This window comes from Pimephales promelas, chromosome 22 (genome assembly GCF_988280905.1).
Source record: "Pimephales promelas chromosome 22, fPimPro1.hap1.1, whole genome shotgun sequence".
Lineage (NCBI taxonomy): Eukaryota > Metazoa > Chordata > Actinopteri > Cypriniformes > Leuciscidae > Pimephales > Pimephales promelas.
In genome coordinates, this window is record NC_142790.1 from 26,489,294 (window position 1) to 26,507,996 (window position 18,703).

Sequence of the window (18,703 nt, forward strand, 5' to 3'; positions counted from 1 at the left end):
ACCCCAAATATAAGCAATGATAATAATGATGCTCCCTTAGCAAAAAGCACAAATATGAAGCCTATCATCGAGGGCTCAGTGGGACAGGAATGACAAATGGAGCCACCTGGAGCGGACACATATAAAGAGAGAAATCCACGATCAATAGCTCTCCAGACAACAGTGTGAGCTTTAGTGGAAGACTTCAAATCACATTCCATCAGGGCTTCTGGGAGGAAGCAGGAACGACACGGCCGACACACACTTCCTCTACCGTTTCACACACACGTTAACCTCCGGCGCCCTGGATACACGGGCAGGACTCTGGCTGCCACCACGCCACACACGCACGCACAGAGGTCTCTTTAAACAAACCTCGTCATTTCACATTAAAAAGATGATGAATCTAAACTAGATCATCAGAATTGTCCAAGTGTTTGTTTGTTCCGTGTGTTTCTGATCTGGAGTCTGATGACGGTCACTGTGACCTTTAGAGTAACAGTATTGTCAAAGTATTTCCTATTGCTTATTTATCTTTGGGTTCTGCCGTCAGACTCAGAATCAGATCGCAGCGATTTTGGCAATGGGCGTTTATTGAGTGTGTAACCCTTTATTGACCGTTTTGTTGTTTAACTAAACAGAAACATGATGAACTAAACCATAATGCCTGCAGCCAGTCACAACAAACCCCTGCGTTAATAATTCATTCATATCTTATCATAAGTGATATCTTAGCTTAAGGGGCCTTGGCGATTTTGCCTGCAGAGCCAATGTTTCAGTACTGTAATGTGTATTTATATATATATATATATAACTGTTTTCATCACTGATAATAATCAGAAATGTTTTTTGAGCGGAAAAATCATCATATTAGAGTGATTTCTGAAGGATCATATCATGTGACTGAAGACTGGAATAATGATGCTGAAATTTCAGCTTTGATCACAGAAATAAATTACATTTTTTAATATATTTAAATAGAAAAGGGTTATTTAGAATTACATTAAAGGAGTAGTTCACTTTTAAAAAACTTTTGCTGATAATTTACACACCCCCATGTCATCTGAGATGTCCAAGGCTTTCTTTCGAAAAGAAATTAAGGTTTTTGATGAAAACATTACAGGATTTTCTCCATATAATGGACTTCATTGGGAACCAAACGGTTCAAGGTCCAAATGAGAGTTTCAGTGCAGCTTTAAACGACACCAGACGATGAATCAGGGGCTTATCTGGACCCCTCGATTCATGACTCGAAAAAAGATTCGTTCATTTTGATGAACAGGAGAGTCACGAACGCTCATCACAGAACAGAGTGCTTATAAAACGTAAACTTGTTTATTTATTTTTTAAATTGATTGATCGTTTCGCTTGATAAGACCCTTAATCATCGTCTGGAATCGTTTAAAGCCCTTTGTACAGTTTGCACTGAAACTCTCATTTGGACCTTGAACCGTTTGGTTCCCATTGAAGCCCATTATATTGAGAAAATCCTGGAATGTTTTCATCAAAAACCTTAAATTCTTTTCGACTGAAGAAAGAAAGACGTGGGCATCTTGGATGACATGGGGGTGAGGAAATTATCAGCTACAGTTTTTTTTAAAGTGAACTACTCCTTTAATATTTCACAATATTACTGGTGGTTTTATGTTGAGCAGAAGAGACTGTCAAAAACAACAACAACAACAAAAAGATTTGATAGCCAGCCCTAGTCTGGTCTCTGGTCTATCTCAACAGCTAGACCCTATTTTTAAAACATTATATTTCATTGCCCTATTTTGGACCAAACTCTTATTTACAACCAATTACGAGACGCTAGATTCCCTCACGAGAGGAACGCAGTCTCCGGGAAGAATGATGGGGTTTTCTGAATGGTGTGTCTGTGCACTTCCTGTTTGGCACGATATCAGAAAGTGTTAAGTTACTGAGTCTGCAGTCGGCCAAGCCAATACTGGAACAATCCAGCTGTGACAGAGAGAGACTCACAGCATATGCAGACGACTTAGAAAGCATTCGGACAGTTCAGTCACACTTAAAAACGCCATTAAAGGGATAGTAAAAACTCTGTCATCATTTACTCACCCTCAAGTTGATCCAAACTTTCTTGTTTCTTTCATCTGTTGAACACAAAAGAAGATATTTTAAAGAATGTTAGCAATCAAACAGTTGACCATTGATTTCCATAGGGATGTTTTTCCGTCAGTCAAACCAAAATTTATTCAGACACCTGCAACATTTTTCTCATTATCACAGTTTATATTCGCTATAGTTAAGAAAAAAGGTAACAAAATATAACAAGAACTCAAATCAGTCGCAATTTTAGTAGTTTTGGCCATCCTTCTGTTAGACTGTCTCAGAAATATATAAGGTTGAAAAGTTTGTCAGCTGTTAAATTTAAGTGCAAAATACCAATTTAGCTCAACCAATTACCAAGCAATGCTTAATTTTGTTCAGTCTGTGGTCTAAAAAGGTCACATTACCAAAATAAAATTTTTGGTTCCAAATTCTTCCCCAGCTAACAGGGAACGTTCCCAGAACATTCACTAACGTTCTTTAAAAGTTGTGTAAATGTTAGGACAAAACGTTATTAAAATAATGTTTTCGGAACGTTCATAAAACATTATTAACGTTCTTGTAACGTTGAGAGAAAACGTTCTTAGAACAACGTTCTTGGAACGTCTTTATCACGTTATTTGTATTTGATGAACGTTCTCATTACGTTGATAAAAAACGTTCTTAGAACAACGTTATCGGAACGTCTTTATCAGGTTATTTGTGTTTGATAAACGTTCTCATAACGTTCCAGCAACATTATGCTAACCTTAGGATAACGTTCTAACAACATTATGCTAACGTTTCAGCAACGTTCAGCAAACATTAAGACACCGTTCCAGCAACGTTAAGCAAACTGGACATTTCCACGTTTTTAGAACATTTTAAATTAACGTTCCCACAACCAAAATGGAACGTTAGAAAAACGTTCTCAGAACCTAACTTTGTTAGCTGGGTCATTGTATTGGTATAATATGTCACCGTTAACTTTATTTTGCTATATCCTCACTTACATAAATGATCTATAGTGTCACTAGTAAAAAAGAAAATGATATTTGGTGTCTGAATAATTTTTGATTTGACTGTGTATTTACACACACACACAGAAGGAGCATAACTAAATGAGATTGCATTTGTGTACATGCACATTTATGGCTATGTGTGTAAGTCTGTGATTTCTTTAACAAGGCACTAATGTCCCCGCCGCAGTCAGCGAGATGTATTCTCGGCTCCATTCGCAGCAATCGGTCGGTCTGACTTGCTCTAATTGTTTCCAGATTTGTGTGGGAGGTCAAGCCCCACAGTGCGCGGCCCTGCCAAGTTTATAAACACAGCAACGTTTCCAGATGGCCAGCGGCTCCAGCCTGGCTAGCAGGTTGATTGGGTGCAGAATAATAGCAGGTGGAGAGCAGACAATGAATTCCTTGACACTTTAGACCTCTCGCTCGCTCACACACTCAACGGCAGTTTTTAGAAATAACCATTAGAAGCCTCCGGCGCTTCTCACCATGGCATTTGCTGCATGGAGATTTCAGGATTGCCTTTAAGCTTCCTTTTGTGACTTTTAAAGTTACTTCATAAACTGTGAATGCATAAATACATTTGTGTATTATTTAATCAAATGCTATAGATGGTGTACACTTTTAAAAATGAGCATTCTCCAAATTCAGCAAAGAATTATATTAGTTCTCAAGAAAGATCTCCATGCTTCTCAATGGATTAGCGTATTGGATTTCAGCTCTTTAAAAGGTGGATTATAGGATAAAAAGTTGTTTATGCAATCTCCTATGTAAAAACTTTTTGTTTTATAACTGTGAACTTTATTTTTAAGAAAGTCAAATCAAAGCTTCATTACGAGATTTTAAAAAGTCTCTAAGCCTGCAGGAAATTAAAGTAGCCAATTTCTCCACCACTTTTATTCTCCATACGCGCTGTTTGACTATAAATGCTTTAAAAACATCTACACGCAACTTTAGGTCAAGTTGAGTCATTTTTATTTGTATAGCAATTTCAACAATCCATGTTGATTCAGAAATTGTAATTGTACCTTAATGTCTTTAAATCACTGAACAATTCAAAGGAGGATTTAAAAAGAGACTTGTTGAATAAAGTGTCACGTTTAATTTATGCGGTCATTACTGGGCGTTTACTCAGAAGCACCTGGCAGCTTTAGTGACCGATGGGCAAAACCCCTTATTATCTCAGTCTTTACATAGGTTTCTATAGGAAATTCTATATAGAGATACATAAACACTGGTCACTGAAGCTCTTTATTTAAACCCTCTTTACATGAAGAATAAACTTAACAAATTGCACCGTATGTTCATATGAAAGACGTAAATAATTCTGCATAAAATAGGATGGGGATTGAGGGGGCATTTGCATATTGATGTATTAAAGAAATAATAATAATTCACTACATTTACAGTATATCGCTTTTCTCGGCACTCAAAGCGCTTTACATAGAAGAGGGAACTAACTAATCGGACAACGCAGTCTCACCCCAAAAAGTCATATAACTGACGTTTTGGGACGTCTTTTGACCATACGTCAATATTCGCCTTTTTAGGGCCCCCTTAAACGTCGGTAGATGAGGTTATGGGATCCTAACTCTACCCCAGACCTAAACCTAACCCTAAACCTAACCCGTCACCTAACTGACGTTAAAGGTAAAGCGTCAGTTGTATGACGGCCCGGGATCGCCATCTACCGACGTTTAAGGGGGCCCTAAAAAGTCGGATATTGACGTATGGTCAAAATACGTCCCAAGACGTCAGTTATATGACTTTTTGGGATGAGAATGTGTTGAATCGGAAGGACGGACGGACGGACAGACAGACAAATAGATACTCTAAAATTGCTGGGTCAAATATGGCCAAACTTAAACATTGGGTTAAAAAATGTTTTTTAAAAATGTAACCCAATGGCTAGGTTTGTCAATATTTGACCCAAACTTGGGTTAAAACAACCCAGCATTTTTTAGAGTGTGGATGGATGGAGGATGGATGGATGGATGGATGGATGGATGGATGGATGGATGGATGGATGGATGGATGGATGGATGGATAGATGGATAGACGGATAGACGGATAGACGGATAGACGGATAGATGGATAGATGGATAGATGGATAGATAGATAGATAGATAGATAGATAGATAGATAGATAGATAGATAGATAGATAGATAGATAGATAGATAGATAGATAGATAGATAGATAGACGGATAGATGGATAGATAGATAGATAGATAGATCAAAGGCATTCTACACGCCTGTTTAAATTTGAATGTTTGACAGTTGGAGTTTAAATATTCAAATTTGAACATTCCGTCAATGTAAGTCAATGGGAGATTTGATAACTTTAAACAGTTTGTCTGTTTCCACGATAATTGAAATGGAACTCACTAAAGTTCTTTGTAGAATGTCTACAAGTTCGCATTTACCTATTCATGTTTAGCCTGTCTGAAAGTGTGATATAACATCTTTCTTATGTAGTGATTCATTGCTCAGCTCATACTTTCCATACGGTATCGCATGACAATCACATCATAACATTGTGCTGACACTTGAATCTGTCACCAGTTCATCCAGACTATTCCATCATGACCGAGGCTTTCTGCTTTTATGTCATGCACGTCTGGACGCCTGACGCTGGCTGAATGTGCTTTGGACTTTAAAAGGTGAGATTTTGATCAAGGGAAGCAGACTGTAGACGAGCAGTATCCTTCCACACGGCCCCGTTTCCACAAACTCCTCAGAAGAGCAGTCAGGAACGAGGGAATGGAAATGGAAAGAGAGGTTTGGGGAGCTCCTTTCATCGACTGTGGTGTGCTACACTTGTTTTAGCCAAAGTGCCCCCCCCCCTCCCCCCTCCACTTCCACCTTAAATCTCCTTCTCTCACTCACCCTCTCGCTCTAGTAGACTCCAGATGTGCCGTGGCTCCAGTGTGGCTGACATATACAGTAAATCGGCATCTGAGGGCTCGTCAATCTGCGGGACACTGAGCGAGCGTTGCAGGCCCGCCCCCCTCCTCACCACTGATGCCGCTGGGGAAACTTTGGATGATGGAGATCCCTAGAGAGAGGGTTTGTGGAGGCGGAATCAAAAACCAGGAGCCAAGGAGCATTTCAGAAGGAGTCTGAGGGAGAACTGTGTATCACAAAACAGCAGAAATCACTCAAGCAACACAAAAGTGTCATGGTGTGACTATTACTATTTGTATTTGAACATTGATTCATATTTAGTGCATGGATTCCTAAAGTGTGCTATGGTGGGCTATTGACAATTACAGTATTTATGTCCTATGTTGATAACATGTGCAAAAACATATTATAGGGCTACCAAAACTTATTGAAATGTACTATACTACTACCATGGACATATGGGCCAGCATTTTGCATGCCTAAAAACATATTTTGCTTGCAAAAAAGTACTGGAAAGTACCTTGGTACTATGTGAATTTTATATATATTTGGATATTATCCAAATTACCAGAGGACCAAGGTATTTTCCAGTACTTCTTTGCAAGTGTAATGTTTTCAAGCATGCTAATATCATTGTAGCTTATTGTGCCTAAGTAGCATGGTATTACCATTTAATACCATGATACCACCACAGTATATTTGTATGGGACTATGAAGCATTAATTATTTCACATGCAATACTGTAATCTGCACATTGTATGAATGTTTGCACTAAAAAAGAACCATGATTCACAAACAACACCATATTTAAATGAACATGGTAATCAATACCACACCACTGCATTGTGACAGCTTCACAATAGATTTACTCTACATCATCAATATTTATATTCCTGATCTATATCATACAAAATAGCACATGAAAAAAAATTGTCTAAGATCTTAGGACTTTCATCAACACAAACTTATAGATGTAAATCGGTACTTTAGAGCCAGCTCACAAACTTCTGTTGACTCCTCCGCTCCAGACGAAACAAGACGAACCTCAGGGGCAGATCAGGGTGAAGGAGCGAGAGACAGAGAAAAAAACAAAAACAAATGTTCTCTTTCAAACAAATGAGAGCGCTCGGATGTTTCAACATCTATAAACACACTAGAGACTTGGAATTGACCAAGAATTAGGCAATGCGTCAATGGTGGGGAGAGCTGGAGAGATTGAGAAAGAACTGTGCTGATGTTAGATAAACTTTGAGGAGAAGGTTAAGCTAAACCTTACTCACTCGGCCGATGACGTGGACACTCCGAACATGTCCAATTTAAAGGAACGTCAGATATATTAATTGGGAGTTGAGTCAGAGTTGCAGAATTAGGATTCGGAGTGTGTGCAATGGTGTGAGAGAGTTTGTGTTCGTCTGGCACTGCGATAAGAGCACTTACTCAGATTGACTCAAAGCCTGGGAAAATGAGTGGGCTGGAATGTATGAAGAAACAGCATCTGTGCGCATACACACACACAGTTGGCCATACATACAGTCTATTTAGTCTACTGTATACATGCAAAGTCTCTCTCTCTGAATATTCATGCATGGAAATTGATGTTTTTTATACAAGGAATGCGCTATAAACGAATCTAGCAATGGTGTGTGTGGACTGCCGCAGCTCAGAGCGTGGTTGGGGAACTGTGTCGCCAACTTCCTGTGGGATCCCTGTTCTCCATCGTACATATTTGGGGCTGTGTGAGTATGTGAGTAACCGACCCAGGCGTCAGCAAGCTGATTATTTTCACTGACCCGAGTCTGTCTCCTGCGGGGCCTCTGACGGCGCGTGTGAGTGAGAGTGAGAAAGACACACAGAAAGAGAGAGAGAGATGGTGTGAGCAAAGAAACATAAAGGGGAGCGTTAGAAAAGGATGAAGATCAAGGAAACGGAGAGGTGAAAGGACAGAAAAGAAGAGAAAACAGAATGAATAGGAAAAGGAAATAAAAAGATCCAGAAAGTGTAGAGGTGAAAAGGAAAGAAAGGAAAAATGAAAAGAAAATGAATAGGCAAACGGAAACAAAAAGGAAGATAGAAAAGATCCAGTGTAGAGGTGGTGAAGAAAATGAAAGAAAATGGATAGGGAAAGGAAAGAAAATAAATAGTGAAATGCAAATAAAAAGTGAAAAAATGAAGATATGGTAAAAGAAAACAAATGAAAAGAAAAAGAAAGGAGGATATAAGAGAATGAAAACCCAGAAAGTGATATCAATTATCTAAAATAAAAATAATTAATAAAACAATAAAATAATGAAATAAAATATAGATACAATGGATTTTGTAAATGATAAACTGATTGAAATACAATTATTGAACAAATTATAGAAGTATTTATAAACGTATTAATCTCTATTAATGCTTTATGAATGATTAATTAACTGTTTACTCATGCTTAACTAATGATTATTAGCATGTAGTTATTATAAAGTGTTACCGAAGATACAAAAAGTGTTGGTGTCAAAAAAAGAGTAAAGGAATAAATTAATAGGAATAAAAAGGGAAGGAAATGGAAAGAAGTAGTCAAGGAAGATAGAAAAGAATGAAAAAGATACCAGAAAAAGGGGCATGAAATTGAATGAAACTGGATTGGAAAAAAAGACATGACTTTGAAATTCAAAGAAAATGAAAAAATTAAAAGGAAAAGGAAGAAATGGAAAGTACAACCACATTCCTTTTCCTTGTCCTTTTCCTGGAAAGAAAGGAAATGAAAATAGGAGGCTTGTAGCTGTAAAAGTGAGTGAAAGAGTAGAGCTGGAGGTGTGTGTGTGTGTCTGTGTGAAAGAGCGAGCCGCTGTGGCTCCAGTACGGCGGGACACTCGGCAGGTTTGATGAATGTCTCGAGCTCAAGCATCGCTGCCACCCAGAGCTCACGAGGGCCGGCCACAATGACTTACAGTCTCCTGGACCAAACCACCAGCCGTCCCTCTGCTCCCAAACCATCCCATACACACACCCCTCTCCCTCCGATCCACAAACACCGTGTGTCTATCCCGAGACTCTCAGGAGCATATCTCACACAAACACACTGATTCTTCCTGTTCTTCCCCTCTATATATAACACACCACAAATCTCACACACTCTTGTGTGTTGTTGCACCACGTGATTGAGTGTTTGGTAAAGTGCGTCTCAGGCTGCAGTGATGCTTGAAGCTGTTACATTAGATGATTTTCATTAATAAATCAGTTGGTGAATGAAGCAGGTGTACCTCACAAAGTATGTGGAAGAAGCTGATCGCCAACCAATGAACTAGCTCTCTTGATGCTGGCAACCCGATCAAAGCGTTATCCAGAGACTCGAGATCAGGACTCGAAATAATGGTTCTTCATTTGCATAGAACATCTAACATCCATAGAAAGACTTTGAAAGTGGTATTTCTATGTGGTATTTGCTGTTTAAAACCCACTTTTGGAACTTAAAAGTATAGATATAATAAATCATATCACATGTCAGAGCAGTCATTGACAATTTGGTCATATTATACGTTAAGTACAGGGAACTAACCTCTCTACTGATGTTATAATTCAGAGATGCTGACATTGTTATCTAAAACTATAGCACCAAAAAAAAAAAAAAAAAATTTTTAACACAAAATGATCTTTTCACATAAGATCTCCATTGGTTTGGGTTTCTACGTGAAAAAGACACATTTCAGTTGGAACTTCTGGAGCTGAAGCAGAACAATTATGAACACAGAACAGAAATCAAATTTGTCTCTGCCATTCTCAGTCAGATCAAAACAAAGCTTTGGCACACATTCTTGCTGAAGTTGCACCTAAAAATCTAAATAGCCTGTAATTATGACTGAGGACCTGACGCTGAGCTGGATGGCTATAAAAGGAATCAGTCGATTTCAGCCCTGCTTGCTAGTCTTGTTCTTTTTCTCTTCATTTTTATGTCAAGTTTTGCCCCTTTTGCTCTCTCTCTGGCTGAGTCACATTATAATGACTTTGACTCTTTGAGCATTTATATAAAGGTCGAACAGACTTGAACAAATGTTCATCTTTCTGATTTATATTTAGTCCTACCTGCCTTTAGTTTTAGTTTAATAATGAGACTTTCGTATATATTTTTTTCTTACACTTACGCTTGTTTGCGCTCTCTCTCTCTCTCTCTCTCTCTCTCTCTCTCTCTCTCTCTCTCTCTCTCTCTCTCTCTCTCTCTCTCTCTCTCTCTCTCTCTCTCTCTCTCTCTCTCTCTCTCTCTCTCTCTCTCTCTCTCTCTCTCTCTCTCTCTCTCTCTCTCTCTCTCTATATATATATATATATATATATATATGAAGAGTTCAGATGCAAAAGCCTCTAAGTGCCATTTGAAATTTTCTTCTTTAATGATGATTTTTATCAAACTTGTATATTTAAGTTCAGTTATTTCACTTTATCATTGCCATTTAAGTGAAATCACTGAACTTAAATATACAAGCTTGATAAAAATGATCATTAAAGAAGAAAATTTCAAATGGCACTTAGAGGCTTTTGCATCTGAACTCTTCATATATATATATATATATATATATATATATATATTTCATGGACTGTAGATATTCTGGATCAGGTCTTCTTCAGTTAAGGCGCTGTTTACACGACACCGTTTTCAAATAAAAATGGACATTTTTTATGTGTTTGGCCGTTCATTTACACGACAATGGTGTTTTGGGGACCTAAAAACTCAAACTTTTAAAAACAGGTTTCAAAGTGCAAGTGTTTTTTGAAAACAATACCATTATACTCTATATATATACTGTATAACGGTATATTGCAAAAAAAGATTGTGAAAACGGGGACATCATGCGCATGCGTACGTGTTGAGGCGCGTAGTTTTTCTTTACAAAGTGACATCGCCATCTACTGGCCTGGCAGCATTACAGCGCTTTTAATCGTTTCCGCGGATCTGTGTGAACAAGGATTGTTTTGATAACCGAAAAACGTTTTTAGTACATCCTAAACATACCCAAGGCAAAACTTGTTACAATTACTAAAAATAAATAAATAAATAAATAAAATCGCTCACTCTGTTCTGGGAATGATATTCTTGCAGCTCTTATCTAAAGAAGCAAATGCACACAGCCAGAGATTTGAATCCAGAGGCATGTAACCTTTTACCTCAGTCACTTTTTCAATGTTTTCACTCTCAGCAGTGCTGAAATGACTTTTTCTTGGAAGTTTTGTGATTCCATTTTTAGTATTTTAGTTTCCCAACAACTAAAGTACACAATTTAGAAATGTTCGAGATGTGAATATGCGGTTACCCTTAACTTCAGCCTTACTTTAATGATACTGTCAAAGGTTTTTGTAAAGAAGCACATTTTTTTGTGTGGACTGTTGTATTGTTGTATAATATTCGATATGGATATGCTAGTGGAAGATGATCTTATTTTGGCGACTGCTCTCTACAGTTGTTATTTATTTTCGAGTGAATGTGTAGCTTTTGAGACAGGCGTCTATATGAGACAGGTCTTTAATTTAGTGTTGAGATGTTGTTCATTGAGTGTAGGCCTAAAGTGTCGTGACGTGCTGCAAATCATGGGTTAAGATCAGATCACCTATTGCCATCTCTGTGAGCTCTTGGCATTTAACCTTTGACCTCTAAGAATGCTGCTTTAAAAGCTTTTTTTAAACATGATTCTATATTTATTAATGTGCAAAGAATTACGAATCAGTTTGATCTCAGGTTAATTTTTTCCTCATATTATGCTAATAATCATTGTAATGGTAATACATGTTTAAAAGCTAACTTTAACTATTTAATAGGTGTTTTAATAATGGGTTACACTTTATTATAACGTGACATCGTATTTACTCTAATTATTCTTACTATAGAGTTACGGTCAGGGTTTGGTTTTGGGTTAGTTACTTATAATAAGTAAGTAATTAATAATTAATTTACTTAATAATTAATAAGTTAATAAGTTAATAATTTACTGTTATTACTATAGTAAACACATGTAGTAACGAGTAACTACGTCACCTTAAATAAATGAAAGTGTTACCTAACAATGTAATCTCTTACTTTTTGTTTTGTAAAGTAAGCCCACACAAGCACTCTAGATCACTACATACGTCATGGTTACATATACGCAATCCATTAAAAACGGTGTAATTACACTGACATCCACATACACCCCGCGCGAAACACTGGCGCAGTAAATTTAGCAATTTTCCGTTTTTGCATGCAGCGCAGTGGAAAGAGATGTATCCAGCCAATTAGTCCTCATGATCTAATGGCCGGCCATCACAAAAGAGCACATTTAGCTCTCAATGGCACAATTAGAGAGCTCATGGTGAGCTGTTAAGGTCAGGTTGGTGTGAGAGGCAAGTGTTTTATAGGTCATTTGGGAGCAGGGGCTTGGAGACGGGCTCACAGTGGGGGTCGGCGGAACGGCTTGTAAACGTGACAGAGTCTGCCGCCAGGACTGTGCCACACAACAGGCCTGCTTTTCACAGCATGCAGTGTGGAATGTGTGTGTGCTGGGGGTGAAGGGGTGAGGAGAAGTCACAGAGAGGGCAGGAGATGTGCTTCGAGGGGGGAAGAACAAGAGAGAGTGCAGCTTTATGCTCTGTTCTGTCAGATGAGTCACTATCAGCCCAGTGTAAAGACATTTACCCCCCACAGTCCATCTGGAAACGGGTCTGTACGAATAGTCACGTGTCATGGATCCAGAATACTTATTTATGAGTCTTGATATCATTAATGGAGATTTTTGGACATTTTTGCGGGGGGATCTATGCTCATGCAATGGCTGTTTGATATCGTCATATCAAAGCCTTCCTGCACTCTACAAAAATGCTGGGTTGTTTGAACCCAAATTTGGGTCAAATATGGACAAACCTAGCCGTTTGGTTACATTTTTTTATTTCATTTTTAACCCAACATTTGGGTTTGTCCATATTTGACCCAAAATTGGGTTAAAACAACCCAGCATTTTTTAGAGTGCGCAGTCTACAAAAATGCTGGGTTGTTTGAACCCAAATTTATGGACAAACCTAGCCGTTGGGTTACATTTTTTATTTCATTTTTAACCCAACATTTGGGTTTGTCCATATTTGACCCAAAATTGGGTTAAAACAACCCAGCATTTTTTAGAGTGCACAGTCTACAAAAATGCTGGGTTGTTTGAACCCAAATTTATGGACAAACCTAGCCGTTGGGTTACATTTTTTATTTCATTTTTAACCCAACATTTGGGTTTGTCCATATTTGACCCAAAATTGGGTTAAAACAACCCAGCATTTTTTAGAGTGCACAGTCTACAAAAATGCTGGGTTGTTTGAACCCAAATTTATGGACAAACCTAGCCGTTGGGTTACATTTTTTATTTCATTTTTAACCCAACATTTGGGTTTGTCCATATTTGACCCAAAATTGGGTTAAAACAACCCAGCATTTTTTAGAGTGCACAGTCTACAAAAATGCTGGGTTGTTTGAACCCAAATTTATGGACAAACCTAGCCGTTGGGTTACATTTTTTATTTCATTTTTAACCCAACATTTGGGTTTGTCCATATTTGACCCAAAATTGGGTTAAAACAACCCAGCATTTTTTAGAGTGCACAGTCTACAAAAATGCTGGGTTGTTTGAACCCAAATTTATGGACAAACCTAGCCGTTGGGTTACATTTTTTATTTCATTTTTAACCCAACATTTGGGTTCGTCCATATTTGACCCAAAATTGGGTTAAAAAACCCCAGCATTTTTTTTAGAGTGTGCATTCTACAAAAATGCTGGGTTGTTTGAACCCAAATTTGGGTCAAATATGGACCAAATGTTGGGTTAAAAATGCAATTAAAAAATTTACAGTTGAAAGTGAAAGTTGAAGTTGGGTTAAAATTTGAAATTACATTTTTAACCCAACATTTGTGTTTGTCCATATTTTACCCAAATTTGGGTTCAAACAACGCAGCATTGTTTAGAGTGTGTAGTCGTGAACACTAGAGCGTTTGGTGCTTGGTCATGGGTTCGATTCCCAGGGAATGCAAGAACTGATAAGAATGTAAATGTGTACCATGAAATGCAATGTAAGTCGCTTTGCTAAATATCATATCAAAAATGGCAACTTAGCCGAAATGACTGGCTGGTGCTACATGGAGTTTAGGATTATGTGGTGGAAAGTTGTTTTTACAACATGCAGGGCTGATACAATGCGCAGTCGAATAGCTAGATTTGCCAAAGCTTAAGTTTCAGGTTAGTGGCCTCAAAATATTTGGAGCACAATGATATATGAATATGGTAATCATCTAGTTGCATAGTATCAATATAGTGATCTGAACTACGCTATCTCACGGCCACTTTGTACAAGTGATTAAAAAGTGGCTAATTCGTACTAATTCATAAGACCTCACTCTTACAATTTGTGTAAACCCACGTGATGGGTAGGTTTAGGGGCGGGGTCAGGGGTCATTCGAACGAATTTATGCGCATTTGTTAACTCATAAAATATGTTCGAATTAGCAAAAATTGTACGAATTTGTACGAGTGAGGTCGTATGAATTCGTACGAATTAGCCATCTCGTAAAATTCGTAAAATTGCCGTGAGATCGGGTTGGATCTGAATCCATCACAGTGGCTCCAAAAATAGTCCAGAACAAATTTCTTTTCATTATAGCTGTATGCATGACTCGTTTTATTACCACAGCGCCGAGGATCACGTATGGAAGTAAAAATTCTCGGGATTGTCATGGCCAAGGGATAATAACCGGTATAGGTGTACAATTTGTACGAGCAACAGGGAGTCGGGTTTATGACAGTGCTGCTTTCCTTGAGCTATTACAGTCTGGTTTTATAAGCGTCTTAATGGAGCAGAACTGGATCCTTAGCTGGAGGTAATTGCTATTATTCATGCTGAATGGTTTATTGTTAGGGACTGTTGATCAGGATGGTGGTAACAAAGTGTCATTATGAGGTGATGCATCTACTGGATGGGTAAAGAGATTAGATCAAGATAACATCGCTGTGTTTGTTTCCATCACATTAATAACTTCAGCCTGCAGCGATATTATTCAATACTGTTTTTTTTAAAGTCTAAATTCAAGAAAATTTCTAAAGGCAAAGAGCTGATTTTTGAGACGTTTGAATATCAGCGTGTCTCTTATATTTATTTGGCCCAGCCTTTTTAACAGTTGTGACTTATCATGAAAGTCAAGCATCCACACTAACAGACTGACATGCAAGTGGTAGTGCAAACAAGTATTGCACTTTCCTTTCATTTTTTTCTTTTATCTGCCTTTTCATTGCCTCGTCCTTCCTTTCTTTGTAAACTCGCATTGAGATCTGCCTCCATCCAATCCAGAAACCGATGGATTGAACCAAGTCAATCTGTCATTTTCAATACATCACTCCGGATGTACATCACAACATACGGAAGAAAAGATCTGTTGCTACTTCTGTTCTTTTGTGACTTTAACTTTTGCTTAATTATTATTTTCCTTCCATTTCCTTCTTTTTTATTTAGCTTCAAAAATCAAAAATACATGGACATGATGTGTGACACTTTCATATCCAAAACACATGATTAAAATTACAAAACAGGACCGAGATTTTGACCCAGACTACATGCATGAACAAACATGATTTGTGCGATCACAATATGTATGGTAAATTACTGAATGCCACAATAAATAAAATATATATTAAAAGTTTTTAAAAACAATTATAAATAATTATTATTTATTAAAGAGAAAATTGTAATTATTTAAAAATATATAAAAATGAACAATATCCATTTCAGAAGACTATATATACTGTATATATTACTATTAAAATATTAATTTAGGCCTAAATTAAAATAAAAATTCATTTATTAAAGTAAAAACAATAGATGGACGGACAGATGGATGGATAGACAGACAGACATTATATAAATACTAGTCAAAAGTCTGTAATCATTAAGATGTTTTGCAAAAAAGAAAGCAATAAATAATTGTGGCACTGTGTTAAGTCCCACATGATATCCAATGTATAGTCAATGTCCTGAAACAAAACCTGTTGAAAAGCAACGTCATTTCAGTAAATCCTATGAAGTCAGGATAACAGGAGAGAAGTTGCTATCTCAGATTCCTGGATCTTGTTTAAAAACGTTCACAGATGGAAACCATTGGCTTTCTAAAGTGTGTCAATAGCTTTAGATTGCATCCCAAGATTCTCATACAACACCTGTAGTATTCCTTCACATCTGCCAGTACTGGCACAAGTATTCTCCTCATCGTTCCTAAAATAGATATCGCATTAAAATAGAAAGATCACAGTGTTAGCACAGCCATGCTAACTCAAATGATATTGGGCAATGTTAGCAGCTGATGCTTATAATAGAGAGACTTTCAAACATTGCTAGATGTCCACTTGTCTGAGTAAGCAGCGTTTAGACTGGATGAGAACTATTGTATGAGGATTAATGGGAACCAGATGTTGCGCTTGTGTCTTCAGAATGAATGGCTCTATTGGGAAAGCAAGCAGAGTCTCATGGGACATTCCATACAGCGGCTCAACCGATTGGTTCGCATTAAAACAACAAGGCCAAGGTAAACGCTGATTTGAAGGAAGGCAGTGTGTGTGTGTGTGTGTGTGAGTGTATTTTGGGGGAGAATGTAGACTTGGACGGCGGAGCCTAAAATAAATCGTTAGGGCTAAAGGAGGAGCTTAGCTCATCCTCTAAGGAAAACAGAAACTTTCGCAAATGACTGACATGCATGATGACTGTGGCGCCAGGCAAGTGCAGACTGCTGCCCACTTTCTGAGGCTTCATGGGAAACGGGGAGTATTGGGGGAGCCAAACTGTTTTTGCACTGATGTCACAGAGTGCTGCAGCATAATTTGCCTTTTTCAGCACATTGTTCTAAAACTCAGTTTCAACATCAATGCGCCTGGATTCAGTGTTACCGCACTGCGGTAGAAGACCTGCTTTTACTGGCCACAGCTGCTGTGAGAGAACACGATATCTGAGGATACAAGCGCCACACATCCTGCAGAAATAAATGCAAGAATAATGCTGTTATTGTCAATTGAAATAAAGCTGAAATCAAATAAAAAATAAGCATTGCATTAAAAACTTTTTTTTTTTAAAATAACATGTTGCCTGGGCAACTAACTGAAGTGCTAAAATTATAAAAGTTTTATATAATTTGATGTGGATGGATGGGTATATAGATAGATCAAAGGCATGGATGGATGGATGGATGGATGGATAGATCAAAGGCATGGACGGACGGACGGACGGACGGACGGACGGACAGACAGATAGATAGATAGATAGATAGATAGATAGATAAAAGGCATGGATGGATGGATGGATGGATGGAGAGATCGATCAAAAGCATGGATGGATAGACAGATATATCAAAAGCATGGATGGATAGATAGATATATCAAAGGCATGGATGGATGGATGGATGGATGGATGGATGAATGGATGGATGGATGGATCGATCAAAAGCATGGATGGATAGAGAGATATATCAAAAGCATGGATGGATAGATAGATATATCAAAGGCATGGATGGATGAATGAATGCATAGATAGATAGATAGATAGATAGATAGATAGATAGATAGATAGATAGATAGATAGATAGATAGATAGATAGATAGATAGATCAAAGGCATTCTACACGCCTGTTTAGATTTGAATGTTTGACAGTTGGAGTTTAAATATTCAAATTTGAACATTCCGTCAATGTAAGTCAATGGGAGATTTGATCATTTTAAACAGTTTGTCTGTTTCCACTATAATTGAAATGGAACTCACTAAAGTTCTTTGTAGAATGTCTACAAGTTCACATTTATTTAAAAAAAAACTTAGTTTAAAAAAACAGGTTTCATATAAAATTTAAATGTTTTAGGTTGAAACGACAATTCCAATAAATACAACCTACATGGAATAATATAATGAAACACACCAGACTAATAGGTCAATGGGACTACATAGGTCAATACCATTAATATATCAGACCAGAAAATGACTGTAACATCACAGCCTAACTGGGTTTGGAGCCACTCGGAATTATCTCTTTATAAATGAGGTGTGGGGCCGTCCAGACACAGGAAACTGACCCAGACCCAAAATGTGCCCTGCCCTCAGACTGATGCACACGCTCCTTCTAATCTGACCTCTTGCAAGCTTCTTTCAGTCTAAATATATGCACAAAAACATTGTGTCCACAAAGAAGAGATTCTAGTCTGGCCATAATTTCTACAGCACATAAAACATGACATTATTAGAGCAGCTGGCGGGCAATTTTGCCCAGAGATTAAATAGGGTGACCGCAAACAGTATTTGGGCATTTAAGTCACAGTTAAAAATGTATGAATGTGATTACATTACAGAACAAAATGTCAAACTATGTGGCATTAGTTGGTCAGTCCCGTTAGTTAAGTAACATTAACTAACTAAATGAGAATTATTTATTAATCTTTGTTAACAATAGTTAATAAAAATGCAACTGTTTACACAGATATACTTTATGTATGTCAAATGTCTTTGTTGCTGACATTTGATGCTCCAATTCAACCATACTAATAAGCAAAAAGGACTTTATTGTTTTTTCATTGCTGAAGAGTGTTGAACCGACTACATGCCTTCACTAAAAATCGCCCAAACTGCATCTGATTATAAGACAGAGCGAAAATGATGAAGAAAAGTGAAGAGAAAAAGCTCTTTGGAAATGTGATTCATACATTTGTAAGTGGTTTAAGTGTCAAAACACTTTTTCGGGCCTTTGTATAA

At 37.6% G+C, this 18,703-nt stretch overlaps 1 protein-coding gene across 8 annotated transcripts in view; it reads right to left on the bottom strand.

Moving 5' to 3' along the window:
- sntg1 (syntrophin, gamma 1) overlaps positions 1 to 18,703 on the bottom strand; it is a 109,116-nt gene that overhangs the window by 79,577 nt on the left and 10,836 nt on the right. For 4 of the 8 annotated variants that reach the window (XM_089125982.1, XM_089125981.1, XM_089125979.1 and 1 more), the window contains exons 1-3: positions 6,955 to 7,243; positions 5,936 to 6,104; positions 2,059 to 2,093 (exon numbers count right to left, since the gene is read on the bottom strand). The gene's annotated coding sequence lies outside the window, so the exon portion shown is untranslated. Of the gene's footprint in view, positions 1 to 2,058; positions 2,094 to 5,935; positions 6,180 to 6,938; positions 7,244 to 18,703 lie in introns of those variants that run through there. The other 4 variants (XM_089125976.1, XM_089125978.1, XM_089125984.1 and 1 more) reach the window with 4 other exon arrangements.